Here is a 15,127-nt window from a genome sequence, read left to right as displayed (position 1 = left end):
AAAGGGGTTAGAGGTCCTAAGTAAGTGTGAACCCCAGTAGGGTGAACAACATTAAATCTTAAGGCTTACAAATAACTTTCTTTGACTTGCTGTCCTGCCTTTGTGACACACCAAGCCACGGCTTGGGTTCCCAAGGCTTTAGGTAGCCCTACCTCCATGGTGTTGGAGCAGAGCTGTACCTTGCAGCTCTCTTGGGTAGGAGTCTGGGTGCCTGCAGCTCTTCCAGGCTGGCATCCCCTGTGGAGAGCACTACCAGTCTGAGGTTGTAAGAACAACTTTGTTTCACTAGGCATTGCCCTGATGGGGACTGTCTGCACCAGCCCCACCCTGCATCATGTGCCAAGGCTCTGAGCAACTCTATCTAGGTGGAGGCAGCCAAATGGCTAATGCCCTCTGCACCATCCCAGAAGGCACTGTATGGATTCCACCAAGGTTGCTGTTTGTCCCCTCCAGAGGGCAGCTGTCACACTCACACCACTCCTGGACCTGCTGGAGCCAAACATGGGATAACCAAGAAGTGCTACACCAGAATGTGGGGAGCAGAGCTTTGAGGTGGTTCTGGGCAGCATGCACAGAGGCCCACAGTTGTCTGGTCTCTCCTTGAAATCATTCTGTCCCCAGGCCCGGCACTCTGGGCCTGTGATGGGCAGGGCAGCTCCAATAATCTCCAAAATGCCTTCAGGGTCACTTGCCCATTGTCTCAATATATAGCACCTGGATAATCCATGCTAATCTCTTTATCAAATAGTTGCCTGGCCACACCCTTGATGTTCTTTCTCTGACTTGTTTTCTCATTTTTATAATGTGAACATGCTGAGAATTTTCCAAATCTTTAAGCACTGCTTCCCTTTTGATTAAAAATTCCATTTAAAATCATTTCTCTCCTTACTGCAAGCATTCGAGAGAAGCCAAGCCCTGCCTTCAATTCTTTGCTTAGAAATTTCTTCAGCCAAAGATGCTATTTCATAGCTCACAAGTTCTACTCTCGACAAAACTTCAGGCTGTAAACACAATTCAGTCAAATTCATTGCCATATTATATCAAGAATCACCTTTCCTCCAGTTTTCAATAATACCTTCCTTACTTCTATCTAAGACTTTATAAGAATGGCCTTTACTGTCCAAATTTCTTCCAACATTCTATTCATGACCACTTAGCTATTTTCTAAGAAGATTGAAATTTTCTCTACACCTCTCCTCTTCTGAGCCCTCATCCTGATCGCATGATATGTCTGTCTAGAGCAATGCAGGCTTTTGCAAGGTTGTACCTCAAAACTCTTCCAACCTCTACCCATTACACAGTTCCAAAGCTGCATTCACATTTTTAAGTATTTATGACAATAGCACCTCCACTTCTAATCGTGTCTTAGTCCATTGAGGCTGTTATATAAAAATATCGGACTGGGCAGCTTATAAGCAACAGAGATCTATTGCTCATAGTTCTGAAGCAAGAAATCCAAGATCAAGTTGTTGACAAATTCACTGTCTGGTGAGAGCCTGTTTCTTGGTTTGTAGGGGCCTCTTTTATAAGGATCCTAATCCCATCTATGAGGGCTCTCCCAAAGGTCCCACCCCTAATACTATCCCTTGGGGGTTAGGAATTTAGCACAGGCATGTGACAGGGGATACATACTCAGATGAAAGCACCTCTGGATTGAAATTCCTTGTTTAAAGTCAGTCTTCACCTGGAAGCTCTGTGAGAGCAGGGACCATGTCTGTCTTGTTATTCCTTTATCCCTGGCACAGAAGAGACCCTCAATAAGTACTTATTCAAAATGGTTAACTACTCCATTTAATTCCAGGCCAGTTAGACCAATGCCCATGAACGATGGACATCTAGGGTAACCACATCTGGTGCCACAGCTAGGAACCTTCTGCTCAGAACCGTGACCGCCTGGGAACATTCCTAAGAAACTTAAAGACATTTTGATCAACACTTTTTAATGTATCCTAAGGGATTGACTTGGAGAAAGAGCAATAGCCCTAAGTTCTTTTCCTATCTGCTTTAGGGACACACATCTTACAGTGGGCCTAGATCATCATAGCCTTCAGGGCAAAGGGCTAGGGTCCTACCAGGTCTCACTGGTAGGAAGCACCACCTTGATTCCAGAAGAGGATTTAAATAGGAAAGTAGGAAGTGGTGGGAAGTAACTTTTGCTCAGCTGTTAGTAGGGCTTTGGAACTTTATACATCTGATCTCATTTAAACATTACTTGATAAACTTGTATGATATTTAATACTTCCCCTATCTTATAACCAAGTAGAACAGAAGCACAGAAAGGCTAAGACAGCTTACAGGGTCACAGTGCTTCTAAATGACACAGCCAAGGTTCCAGACAGTACTGTTCAGCATGGTACTATGGTGACTCCTCTTCTACCTGGGAAATGCATCCATGGAAGGATTGCCAAAAGCCAAAGATTTTGCTGTCCCAGCACCCCCCACCCCACCCCTACATTTGGCAGAAGAGCTGGAATCCCCACAGAGCTAGAGGCCTCAAGAAAGACACTATTGCAAAAAGAACAGAGCCCAGGACTCAGCCAAGTGCTTAGTGACTCTACCTCATTCTCCTTTGTGTCCTCACCTGTAAATGGGGGTGGGGGAGCTGACATCTAACTCCCAACATCCCTCCTCTCATATCTGACTGGACCCCAGGCACCACCCAGTGAGCTGCTTCCAGACCCTGCAATGCTGAATGCAGACAGACTTGGATCAGGCTCACCCTGCCTAGCAGGACGGAAAGAGTGGATTCTTTTTTTTTTGGTACCAGGGATCGAACTCATGACCTTGAGCTTGCAAGTTAGGCATGGTACCACTGAGCTAAATCCCTGGCCCAAGGGTGGATTCTTAACCTGACCTCCATCATCCTAGTCTCCATGTGTTCCTTAGTATGTGTAGCTGATTAGAATAGTGCTTCAACCTTGGCAGCACAGTGGAATCGCCTGGAAAATGGTAGAATCAATATGAAAGATGTTGATGCCTGAATCTCATCTCTAAGATTCTGAATAGTTGGTCTGGGGTATATAGCCTGGACATTGGGACTTTTAAAAGTTGCCTATCCTCATAAGTAGGTTGAGAACCACTGAGTAGAAGAGTAGCATTTCCCCTCCAACCACCACAGCTCTATTTTGAGAAAGTGACAGACTTTCTTCTTGATTAGAATAGCTGCGGTTTCACTATCTACCCCAAAGGGGGATTCCAGGGCTGGCAGTGCCATGGTCACTCCAGGTAGCACTCTATGCTGTGTGTTTGGACTTTCCTGCTGGAATTTTCAGTTTGGCTCTTTCTGTCTACCTCACTTCCAAGTTTTCTTTGGCTGCAGGACAGTGACCAAGAAAGACAGGGTTGTGAAGGAAGAAAACAGCCAGGCAGTGTCTTGTTGGTTACATGCCACCCACCAACTGGGCCTAGGGGAAATCAGACTTGAATTTGCAGAAACAGCAGGGTGATGGCTTGACCTGCTTAGTCTAAGGGCACACAATTAATCTGGATCTAGGTGGTTCCTGAGGCAGTGATGTGCTGGGAGGGATGGGATCTATCCTTTTAGTCACTCAAGAGCTGAGCTCTGCACTTGGCTGTCAGAATAAGGCAGTGGCAAGGTGACGGTGGAGAGGCAGGGGAGCCGGGCCTCTTTGAGGCTGTCTGGGAGCTGGAGGCCCTCCCTGCTAGCATCAGCTCATTGGCCACTCAAATCCATGCAACTGGGACACAAAAGATTTAAAATCTCGGCCACAGCTGTCCAATGTGCGTTGGTGGGAGAGGACAAACGAAATCCTTGTTTTCATTCCTTCCCCCAAATGGAGCTCACGTAAAGCCTTTAAACCATCAGCTTTTATCTGTTTTTAGTGTCCAATTTAGGGCTTTGCAGGAGCTCCCTCCAGGGCTCTCTCAATGGATTTATATCACAGACAGATAGCATCTTCGAAAGCTCGTCTGAACTGGAAAATAGAGAAACATCCTTCTCCACTGTCAAGTGACAAGTGATGGCACCCGGGCAGCCAGCTCTGGTGCACAGAGGACCCGCTCTGGGTGCTATGGCTGGGGTGGGCCTTGTCTGGCGAGCGGACAGTGGGAGAAGAGGATGAGAATGCTCCCAGCAGGGTTCTGAATTGCCTTCCTTAATTTGGGTACAGTGTCTCCAGCCCCAAAAATCTTTCAACAAAGCACTCACTGTCCTCTTGGCTCATCACCTCCAGGCATGAAGATGTCAGCTCCCTGGCCAACCACCAGGTGCCATTCATAGAGATGTGTGCATGGGGGGTGGAGGAGAGGAGACTAAAATGCCTGCTATGGCTTGCCTGGTAGGAAACAAAAGCTCTCTTCTTTAATGCTGAGCTGACTTCTTCCAGCTTCCTCCAGGAGCTGTGTTAACCCCCTCCTCTCTGCCTCATTTTCTTTTCTGGGTGGGGCATTTGAATGTTCTTCCCATACATGTTTATTGAGCATCTGCTATATGCCAGTCAATGTTAGGGTTGGGGTACCCATCCCTGAATTGCTCACAGTGAGGATGAGAGACAGAGAAGAGGAGATGCTGACAGCAATCAACGGTGAAGAGAGAAGCCACCATTCATGTTGAGACAGAGGGGAGCAGAGAACCTGGCCTGGGGGCTCAGGAGTCTCCTAGAAAAGACTCTCAAGGATCGGGGGCATCCCAGGCAGAGGCATGGCCTAGAAGCTTCTGTACCTAAGAGAGCAAGATCCCGATGAGCATTCATAGGATTCCCAGGACATTCCTTGTTTATGCCTGTTATCCTGGCAACACTTTCATCTAAAAATGTCACAGTTTGGATGACAAACAGGTGTAAATCAGAACTGTTTCTGAAAACCTATAATGGTGTATTCATAGGGTGTGTGTCACCCAAGGCTGAGATTCTATTTTTTGATGCAGAGTCAGCATGCCTGCTGTGTCTGTGTGTGTGTGCCGGTGTGTGTGCGTGCATGTGTGTGTGTGTGTGTGCACATGCCTGTGGTGAAGGGGTGTTATGTGGGATATGTATACTTGCTCCAGCAGGTCACTAGAGACCATAGAAGTGACTTGGGGATTGGAAATGGTAGTCATAGGTATAATAGAAATTACTTTAGTTCATCTCTTTCTTTTTCAGTTCAGGAAACTGAAGTCCAGAAAGGAAAACGGGAAGAAGGCAAAGGAAAGAAGAGTAGGGAGTGGCTTGTAAAAGCCTCACTACACACACTAGACTGGGGCTCTCATTCATTGTCACAATGCAGCTGGGTAGCATATATAGTACACCTGCACCCATTTTCCAGATGAAGAGACTGAGGCTCGGGGAAGATTCTGTAACTTGCCCATTGCCATAGGCTCAAAGCAGCAGATTAGTCTTCATTCAAGCCTAGTGCTCCCTCTGGCCTGGACAATGCTCATGGGAATGTGACTTGGGCAGCCCTGGCCAAAGCCATGGTAGCTCCAGCTGGCTCTTTTTCTGTTTTTGCTACAGCTCTCAGTCCCCAGGGGACTCTGGTACTCTCCAAGTCTCGTTTCATGGGAAGGACCATATAGGGTTTATCTTGGTCCCTGAGCCGTCAGTCCTGGCAGGTCTCATCCAAGGACTCCAAGGGACAGGCAGGAAAGAGGGGTTTCTTGTAGAGAGGGGGCTGGAGACATGCAGGATTCTCTTCTGGGTCTGGCTCTGTCCCTCCCAGCTGTGTGCTCTCAGGCACATGTGCCCTTCTGGTCCATGGCATAAGGGTGTGCAGCGAAAGACTAAGAATCTTTTCAGCTTTGGTGTGGCAGTAATTCCAGGGTTGATGTCACTACTCCTCATTCTGGTGACTAAACATGGGAAACCAGCATCTCCAATACCCTCTGTGCTCTAATCACAAGAGTGGGAAGGCAGATGCTCTGGCTGGAGCCATGATGGAGGGTCCCAGAGGCCCAGATGTGAGGCTGAAGGCCATCTGAGGTTGAGAGGGGGCCCTGAAGCAGGCCTTTGCCACTGTTGGCTCATCCTGCATGAGGGTGCTCCATGGAGCTGTTGCTTCTTCCACATTGCTTGGGACCAGAACCCTAACTGGGGTGGAGTAGGGGCTTGGCAAGACAGCTCAAGGGAGCTCTTTCCTGGGTCAGAGCTGAGGAGGAGGCTGAAGTGCTTGTTTCAGGCTGAGCAAATAGCCTTGCTGGGACTTGCCTCCACTAAATCCCATTGGCATGCACCCCCTGGCTGGCATCCTTTCCTGACGTCAGTCCCTGTCCTGTCCCCTCTGAGAACAGCTCTCTGGCCTCAGGCCTCAGAACACCTGCTCCTGCTCCCCCCACGGGGGGGGGGGGGCAGTGGTTCCTACTTGTTAGCAAGGGGCCCAGCAGAGGGCTGGATGGGCGAATACAATTATGGAAGATAATTTGTACACCAGGCCTTGTTCAGGTGGCAGCTGGATACTGAATGCTCCCTTGCCTCGCCTTGCCTCTCCCAGGTGTGAGAGCTGGCCAGGCCTGCAAAGCGCCAGGTGGGACTCCACCTAGGTGTTCCCAGCTGGGACTGTGGCCAAGGCTCAAGGTACCCACAGAGTCTGATGGTCCAGCTCCTGTCATCTGCTGGCCTGAGGAGGGGCAGAGGGATCTTGTTCTCTGACTTTACCACCATCAGGCCAAGGTGTTTATATGCTGCCCCTCTGGATGGGACACCAGCCTCTAGCCGAGGGCCGGGTGCCTGTGATCCTGTCACTCCCTGTGCAGAGCCCAGAACATCTGTTTTGTCAACTTGGGGCTATCAAACTCCACCCTCAGAACAATTGCACACGTTTCTTTGTGCTTGTGATGCTTCCTCATGTGACTTCACTATGTCTAGAACCTGCCTCCAACTGACTTCGAGGTCAAAGCGCCTCTCCCAAAGCACCTAGGACCACAGCTGCCCCTGGGAAGGAGGTCCTGTATCAAGGAGTTGGAAAGAGTGAGTACATGTATGAAGCAAACAACTGCATGGACCTATCTCCTCCTGCAGTATTTTCCCTTCTGTGTTCTTACTCCAGAGTTCCCTCGGGTCCCATGGGGTGACACGGCAAGTTGGCCAGCCTGTGCTTTCTAGACGAGGAAACCCAGAGGTGGGGAGGACAGGTGACTGGGGAGGTTGGGGGAAAGTGAGGCACAAAGCAGGACGGGGCACGTGCTGCTCTCCATATCAAAGGCCCACCCTCTGGGTGGACTCTCTGGGCCTAACCTGACACAGAGGAGACCTGTGAATGATTTGGAGCTGCTCTCTCCCAGCCAAACCCACAGGGAGGGTCCAGAGTGGAGAGGCCTGTGCTGTGCTGGCTCCCAGGAGCCAGGACCCTGATGGTGCCCAGTGGAGCCCAGGTGGAGAGGAGGTGAACTAGGCAACAGCCTGCTGCTAGGTGCAAAGTGAAAACATGGAGCTATTTGCAGGCCTTCTCACCACAAGCTGAGGGCCAGGCAGGGAGGAGGGAGCTGGGAGTCACTAAGCCAGTGAGACAGAAACACAGAGCAACACAGAGCCGGCTGGTGCAGATACAGATATTGACTGAGTCCTTACCCTGGTCCTGGCAGTGGGTGAGGGGCCATTTGATGCTGACAGAATGCATCAGCCGAGTATAGTGACCCTGGCACTGAAGTGGGGGCTCATGTTCTTCCCACCCCAGGTGACCCCAGTGTACCCCTACTGTGATGTTATCCACCTCTAACTCCTTGTGGCTGCAAGCTCGGTTCCCAGGCCCATTGCTTGTCACCCGGAGTCTTCTGAAGCTGACATCGAGGTGAAGCTGACTGCTTCCCCCATGCAGCCTGCTGCTCCTGTCTCTGGGTGAGAGGACTTCACTTCAGGGCTGCTCCCTTCGGCTCCCCTTCCTTCAGCTCTCCTGGCTCTGGCTGCCCACCAGTTGCTCCCAGTCTTCCTTTTTCTGTCTTCTCTCCCTTCCCTGACACACCTTAAATGGTACTGGCTGCATTGACTGGTCCCCCTTTCTAGCACTTCCTGCCTGCTTTGGTTTTTCTCTCTGATCTGGTCCAGGAGGGTCCTGATGCCCCTCTCAGATCCAGGGCAGGAATCAGCCCCAGGATCCAGGTCCAGGTTCCTGCTGAACCCTCTCAGCTCAGCACCAGCAGGTGGGCAGGCAGTCACATGGTCTCAAGGTCCATCCCTGTCTCCACATCACAACCCAGATTTTCTCTATTAATGGTATCGATTTCCTCCGCTCAACTGCTGGGATCAAAAGCTGCCTTGGCAACTCAGTAGTTCATTAAGTCCTGGATGTCCCAGGGGACCAGCCAGAGGATAAACAGGAGTCCAGGCCAGGGCCTGAGGGCAGCTTGCTGCAAGGAGTGCTTGGCAGAGTGAGGCACTGGTCCTGGAAGGGGACAGGGTGGGGCACAAGGGCAAGGCTCCGAGAGGCTGCACTGGAGTCCCTTTCCTGCCACGGTGGCAGCAGGGGGTGCAGGGAGCCGGCCTCTCAGGGCTAGCAGGAAGCCTATTTGGCGGCACAGCACCTGCTTCCACCCTCCCTCGCTGCCATTGCCCCGCCCTCCCACTAGATACCTGCCAGGCCCATTCTGGGCACATGAGATCAGAGCTTCTGGAGACCGCAAGGAAAGTAGACCCTGCGCCAGCTAATTAACATGTGGGGCACTGGGCTAGACTATCAGAATTCTTCCTGTTATTCTCAATTTACAGATTAAGTCAGCTATAGGCAGGGTGTTTTATGTCTAAAGCATTTTTCCTAACTTTCAGTTCTTGCTTTTCAAAGTGACTCACTGGAGAAATTTTAGACAGTTTAGACTCTGAAGAACAAAGTAGAAAATGAGCTTATAGTCATTGGACTGTTGGTTTTTCTGACTTCCCTTCCCTTTGCCTGATGGGTGTGTGTGTGTAGGGGGCGCGTACAGCAGAGAGCACCTGGTTGGGGTCAGTCCTGTGTCCTCAGGCCAAGAGGGTCATTAACAGTGAGGGGACATGTGATAGTGGCGGCAGGAGAGAGAAGACACTTGTCCTCTCAGCCCTGCCCCCAGCCTGCGTTCTCCCTCTGAGTTCCTACCCACCTTCCCTTCCCATTTACTCTCTCCCTTTGCTCCCAATGCTCATGTAACTCGAGCACTGTATGGAGAACATTTTAAGGAAATTAAGGGCCTGGAAGCCTTCCTTCCCTCCTCCCCTCCCTCCCTCCTTCCCTTATCCTGAGAACTATGGGGAAGGGGTTGAAGGGTCAACTCACTAATCGCCTCGTAGAGACCAGAGACCAGAGCCCAGGGCTAGGACTGCAGGTGCTAATGGAACCCATCCCCAGGTGGAAGTGGTCCTCAAGGGTGGCAGCTCTGCCCCGACCATGCAGGACCTGTGGTCTTGAGGAGAGCAGAGGAAACAGCCTCAGACAGGGCAGGCTGGCCAGGGCTTCTTCCTGAGTGATGCATAAGCTAGGGGCTCAGACAGGTCTGGGGCTGGGGGAGTTGCTGGATAGAATTGTTTTGCAAAGTTCCTAGAATGCAACATAAAAGTCACTTCCCTTGTTCTTTGTTTGCAGCAGAATTGGTGCTCATGCCCATATTCCATCCTTTTCTGGTCAGAAGAAGAGTTCTTGGAATCACTTGATCACTCAGCCCTTTCGCTAGCAGGTGCTTGCTGAGTACCAGCTGTGTGCCAGCCACTGCCCTCGGCCTGGGGATATAGGCTAAGCAGAAATGGACACATCCCTTCCCTCTAGAGAACCTGCCTCTGGGAGTGAGCATGTACAGGGCTGGAGAACCATTTGTCAGCTCAAAACCACTGGAAGTCAAGGCAGGTTTAAAGAGGTCAAGTTTGTGTAGAAACTGTGCAGGGAGTTGACCCAAACTCTTAGTCCTGTACCAGGCAAAGTTCTACCATTTCCCAAAGATGGCTCCAGGAGAGGGACGTGGGGATAGGGAACTAACATTTGTTCAGTTTCTAAACTGCTAGGCCTGGGGCCTGGTTGCTTCACATTCTGTATCTCGATCTTCAGCCACACTGTAGAAGATAAATAGTAGAATCCCAGTTCACAGACCAGGAAGCTGAGGCTCTAAGGAGCAGATGAGTTCATCTGAAGTTCTCCCTACAGCACATTACCAGGGCTGACAGTGGAGCCTGTGCTTTTAAGCAGCACCATTTTCCCCTTCACTCTCCTGCTCCCTTCTGAGCACTGCAGATGCACTGACACCTTGACCTCTGGAAAATTGTTCCCACTCAAGATTTGAAGAAAATTATAGGGGAGTGCCAGAGCAGGCTCTTGTTTCCCTTCTTTGACTGCCTGCCTCCCCCCTCCAGCATCCTCCTGGTCCTGGAAATCCCTGCTGTCCACCCTCCAACCCTCACCCCACAAAAATCCAGAGAAGACGTCACGTGATTCGATTTAAATCCCCACTCTCAGCACTCAGAACCGGTTCTGGTTTCCTGGTGTGCTCTGGGTCTCCATCTGGTTTGGAGGCTATTTTCATTCACCGGATGCAGATTAGCTGCTGCAATCTGGGGCTGAGCTGCTGGAGAAATGCCTTTATCTACAGAAGGACAATTTAAAAACTAACTCAAAGCACAGAGAACAAATAAATAAATTCCTCTTTCTGTTCCCAGCACTCTCCATCCCGTTTCTACAGGTAATTGCTGAAGGATTTTCACTTCAAATAGGCTCTTGTTTGCATCAAGTGTGGGGTGCTGCAGAGTGGACTGAGGACTGGCCGACTTCTGGCCCAAATGCCAGCCAGGTGTTCTTGATGTGGCTCTAGTGAGGTCAGGAGAGGGGCATCTTCTGGGCCCTGGAGGCTGGCAGGGTGGTGAGTTTTTCTAAGGTCAGCATCAAATCTTTATTCATTTTCTCTGGTGGGAGTGTTCCTGTCCTTTCTCCCTTCTCTAATTGCTGGGGAAGAGGCCTTTAGGTCTGCTCTGGCCTGAGCCCAGAGAAAGAATGTTGATCACAACCTCAGTGCCTTGGTGATTTAGGAACTCGAGACACCTGAGAACATGGGCTGCTGCATGTCCCAGGTGGGTGGTGATGCAGGAGTCCTTGCTTGGGGGACAGGGTGGGCACAGAGGTGGGAGGGAGGAGAGGATGTACAAAGTCTTGCAGCTTCCAGAAGCTGGCTGCAGGTGCAAAAGAGGTAGAAGGGAGGAAGAAAGGATCCCTGCACCTCTGCAAACTTCTCATTCACTCCTTACAATGACTTTCCTGTCCCCCTTTACAGAAAAGGCATCTCTGAGGCGGTGCATCCAAGTTCACCTGGCAAAGGCAGAAACAGAATTCAAACATCCCTTCTATGAGAAGTTCTGGTCTCTGTGCCATGGCTACCCCTTGAAAATTTCCCAGGAGCTGGCGAGGATTTTAGATGAGCCAGGAGGGAATGAGGGTGGAGAAAAGGGGAAGAGGGGGCATGCTTTTCCTTTCCCTCTCCTCCTCCTTTCTCCACCAATAGCTCTCCAGTCTGATCTCACCTGGGGAGGCTGCTTACTCCTCTCTGCTCTGGATATTCCCTTTGCTATGCTCAGTGACAATGTTGTCCACCGTGGATGGCCAGCAGAAGATGGGTCCTATTCTTTCAGTGACATGGTGTTCAAGATGATGGAAGTGGTTATCAAAAAGCAAAAGCACCTTGGACAGGCCACTCTGGGCTGGGTATCAGGCAGAGCCAGTGGGAATAGGAACATTCTGGACCTGAGGTATAGGTGAGCCGTGAACTTTGCTGGCCTGACATTCTGCTGGTCCCCATTTGGACCCAGGCAGCAGCTGGAGGGGGGAGTATCGGGCACCTTGCTTTTGTATCCTTGCCTGAGAGGCTACTATTATCATTGCCCTTATCAGAAGAACACAATACTCAAACAAGTCAAGCACAAGAAGCAAAGGGCAGATTGAGTATTTGAATCCAGGTCTGTACCCATCCAAACCTAGAATTTCTACCAAAATCTAAAAACAACTACATGTAATGTTTCTGAAGGGTAATATTTCATGCAATCTGCTGAGTACTTTGCAGACACCATCTCACACAGTGTTTGCAGGGTTCCTGGTTTGCAGACAGGGAATCTGAAACTAAGAGGTTACTACTTTAGCATGAGTTACACAAATCTTAACTTAGGGCCATCCCCTAAACCCATGCTTTTACTGGTAGGCAACCTACCACTCCAAATAGATACCCAGTGAGACTAGACAATGGGCTTCAAAATGGCCTACAGAGCTTTGAAAAAAATACAGATGCTGGAACCCATCCCCAGAGATTCTGATTAGCTGGCAGATGTCAGGAAAGCTATTCTTTAGAACTGTCCCCAGCTGCCCACATAAGCTGGAGATCAAGGATCTAATATGCAAGGACTGTGCTGTATGACACTTGGGTTTCCTTGCAGCATTCATTCAAAAGGCTCACCCAGTACCTAATGGGGGAGAAGGGAGAAAAAATAGAAGAGGGAGGAGGAAGAGGAGGGAGGAGAAGGGGGCAGAAAGACAAAGCGCAAAGGAGGAAGGGAGAGAAAAGAGCTAGAAAGGAGGGAAAGTGAGAGTAAGCAGTCATGGCTTTTGGACTTAGGCTCTGGCTTTGAGTTCTGGCTGCAACACTAACATACAGAGATGCATTACCCCGAGCCTGCTTGACCTTCTCTGAGCCTCTGAACTCTCTGATAAAATGATAATATGAAGCAGAGTGTCAGTAAGTTGCAGTGAAGTTTAAATGAAGTAACCCCTATAATGGATTTAGCACAGTGCCGGGCACACATTGAGCTCTCCATAAACTGAAGTCTTAGCCTCATCATCTTTATCACACGGCCTGAAGCCAGAATGATCCTGTTGTTAAGTGAAGCCGAAGAGTCAGTTGGAACATTCTTCAGGGCAGAGAAGGAGTTCATTAAACAGCTCAGAATTAAGACAGGCAGGAGCTAAGGAAGAGTGAGGCTTAATTCCCTCGCATGCCCAGGGGAAGGGGTCTCTTTTGGAAGAGATTTGCATTGGCTTTAGTTGATTGCAATTACTCTGTCCTTTGCCGTGCTGAAAATAAAATGAAACCCTAACAAAGTTCCAGGTTTAATTGAAATTTCCTGGGATCTGTTATTACATCGCTGTGATTGTTCTGTGCCACTAATGAGCCTGTGCTAGCTGATTATCCAAGTGTCTCTCCAGTCACTATTCCATTATTGCATTATTAATGATCAGATATGATTGTCACAGCCAAGGGCTTGAACATCAAGCAGGCAACAATCCAAAGAGCTGGGCAGATGGACAGATGGACAGGTGGGTGGGGCGGGGTGAGGGTGGGTTGGGCTAGCCAGCAACATGGTGTCTGAGTAGGAGAGGGAAGAAGCGCTGTGCTGAGGGGTAGGCGGGTATGGAGGCAGTATGGGCCACAGTGATGGCTAGTGAGTGCAGTGGGTCTGTAGCTCTCAGTTCTCTGCTTATCTGCAAAAACAGCCAGTGACTTTGGATCACTAGAAGCAAATCCAACACTTCTGAATTAACATAGCCTTGGAGCCTGAGCAAGAAGAGAAGACAATGTACAGGACTGGGATGAGAAGGAGGAGAGGAATCAGTCATTCTCTGCAGGCCTGGGCACCTCTCTGTTCTCATGAACCCTGATGTCCAGAGCAAGGGTTTAATGGCAATGAGAAAGGCTTGGTGGGCTCTGGACAGCAGCATGGCAGGCCCAACTCCTTCTAAGAGGTGCCATTTGTCCAGGGCACTGGGGATGAGAACTCTTCACATCTGTGAGGCCCCTGTCTGGCTTTCAAACAGCCAGGAGAATTAGAAGAGAAGTATTGGTGCTGTGAGAGAAGTTGGTAGAATTTTCAGGAAACTGCTACTTGGCCGGTGCAGATTGGATGGTCTTTCTCAGAGATAGTAATAAACTGGGCTGGTGGGCAGGGTCAAGGAGAAGAGCCCCATGCCCCCCCAGACCCCGACACTGGGCAGGACACCTGTCTGACATCTAGAGAACCCACAATCAGGTTTCTAGACCTCTCACCCTAAGCACCGTTCCCTCATCCAGGAGGCATCCTTTCCCGAAAACACCAGACAGGATGAGGTCACAGCACTCAGCTGCTGCCAAATTTCACTCTTCAAAGACCAGGGCTGTGCTCACATGAAATGAAAGCCAGGAACAGGAGAGAGGAGGGGGACGCATTGACAAAATGCAGGGGGAAAATCTCACAAGCAGGAGAGACAGGATTGACATTTGAACATGGTTTTGTAATCGGAAAATTGATCCCAAGGCTGCTCCCTCCCCTGGGGAAGGCCTTGGCTGCTCTGTGGTTTGCCAAGCCCACGGCAGGGGCCACCTGTTCCATTACCCTTGCTACCCACAGCTCACTGTCTCCATGGTAAAGAGGCCAATGGCTGGGGGCTCCCACAGCCATGGTTTCCCTGGCAACCCTCAGGCAGCTCCCACCCTCACTGCACAGACTGGTCTGTCCCCCCCCCACCCCCAACTGCTGTGGAGCTGTATCAGAGCAGGGGAGGCCTCTGTCTGTCCAGCCACCCACAGTCATGTGAACATGCAAATAGGCCTCACCTCCAAGAGCGCCGGATGTCCACCCACTCATGGCTGCCCTGGAACCTGTCCAGCCCACCAGGAGCTGTGCTGACTGACCAGTCACAGAGGGAGTGTGGGATGTGGAGATCTGGGGTGGGCAAGCCTGGACAACTCCTCTGGTCTTCATGGGGAGACTGAAGAAATTCCAGGCGAGGACTCACCCCAGTCCCCCCATTATGACCTGGGGCCAGTCATAGACACAACCTTACTACTATCCCCCCAAAGTAAGCGGACACTTGTCATTACCATTTCCAAGTGATGGAAGAGGAAGCCCCAGAGAGGTGAGGTGACCTACTTAAGGCCAAACAGAGACAGTTCCACTCAGTATGTTTGTGGGTGTCTAGGGAGATCTTTGCCTTTGTCCCTGTCTGCAGGAAGCTTCAGGGGGGAGAGGATATACGTGGGTCGCATATATGACCATACATCATCTGTCCTTGCTCTGTGGGCTCACAGAAGCTGGGGCATTGGGAGTCTGTGGCAGGGGCCCGAAGCTGTGATGTGAAGACAGCTCTCTCCTGGGAATCGTTTTCATACACTCCAAAAACTCTTCAAGGAGGGGCAAGGATACCTGGATTATCGACAGCCCTCCACATTGCAGAAGGCTGGGAGTTGCTTCCACTTGGGGTTCCTGAGAGCGAGAAGGGAAAAAGGTTCCTGCTT

At 50.3% G+C, this 15,127-nt stretch overlaps 1 long non-coding RNA gene across 1 annotated transcript in view; it reads right to left on the bottom strand.

The window, feature by feature from the left end:
* Positions 1-14,586, bottom strand: part of LOC147827944 (uncharacterized) — a 54,913-nt gene extending 40,327 nt beyond the window's left edge. Inside the window, exons 1-2 of the long non-coding RNA XR_015451575.1 lie at positions 14,447-14,586; positions 1,633-1,736 (exon numbers count right to left, since the gene is read on the bottom strand). This is a non-coding gene — a long non-coding RNA (uncharacterized LOC147827944). The remainder of the gene's footprint in view (positions 1-1,632; positions 1,737-14,446) is intronic.
* Between the last annotated feature and the right edge of the window lie 541 nt (positions 14,587-15,127).

The sequence above is a fragment of the Heterocephalus glaber genome, unplaced genomic scaffold (genome assembly GCF_053883595.1).
Source record: "Heterocephalus glaber isolate CG9 unplaced genomic scaffold, H.glaber_assembly_v1.0 deba00001429, whole genome shotgun sequence".
In the NCBI taxonomy this organism is placed as follows: domain Eukaryota; kingdom Metazoa; phylum Chordata; class Mammalia; order Rodentia; family Bathyergidae; genus Heterocephalus; species Heterocephalus glaber.
Note: the sequence above shows the minus strand (reverse complement) of the source record. Positions and strands in the feature narration are given on the sequence as shown.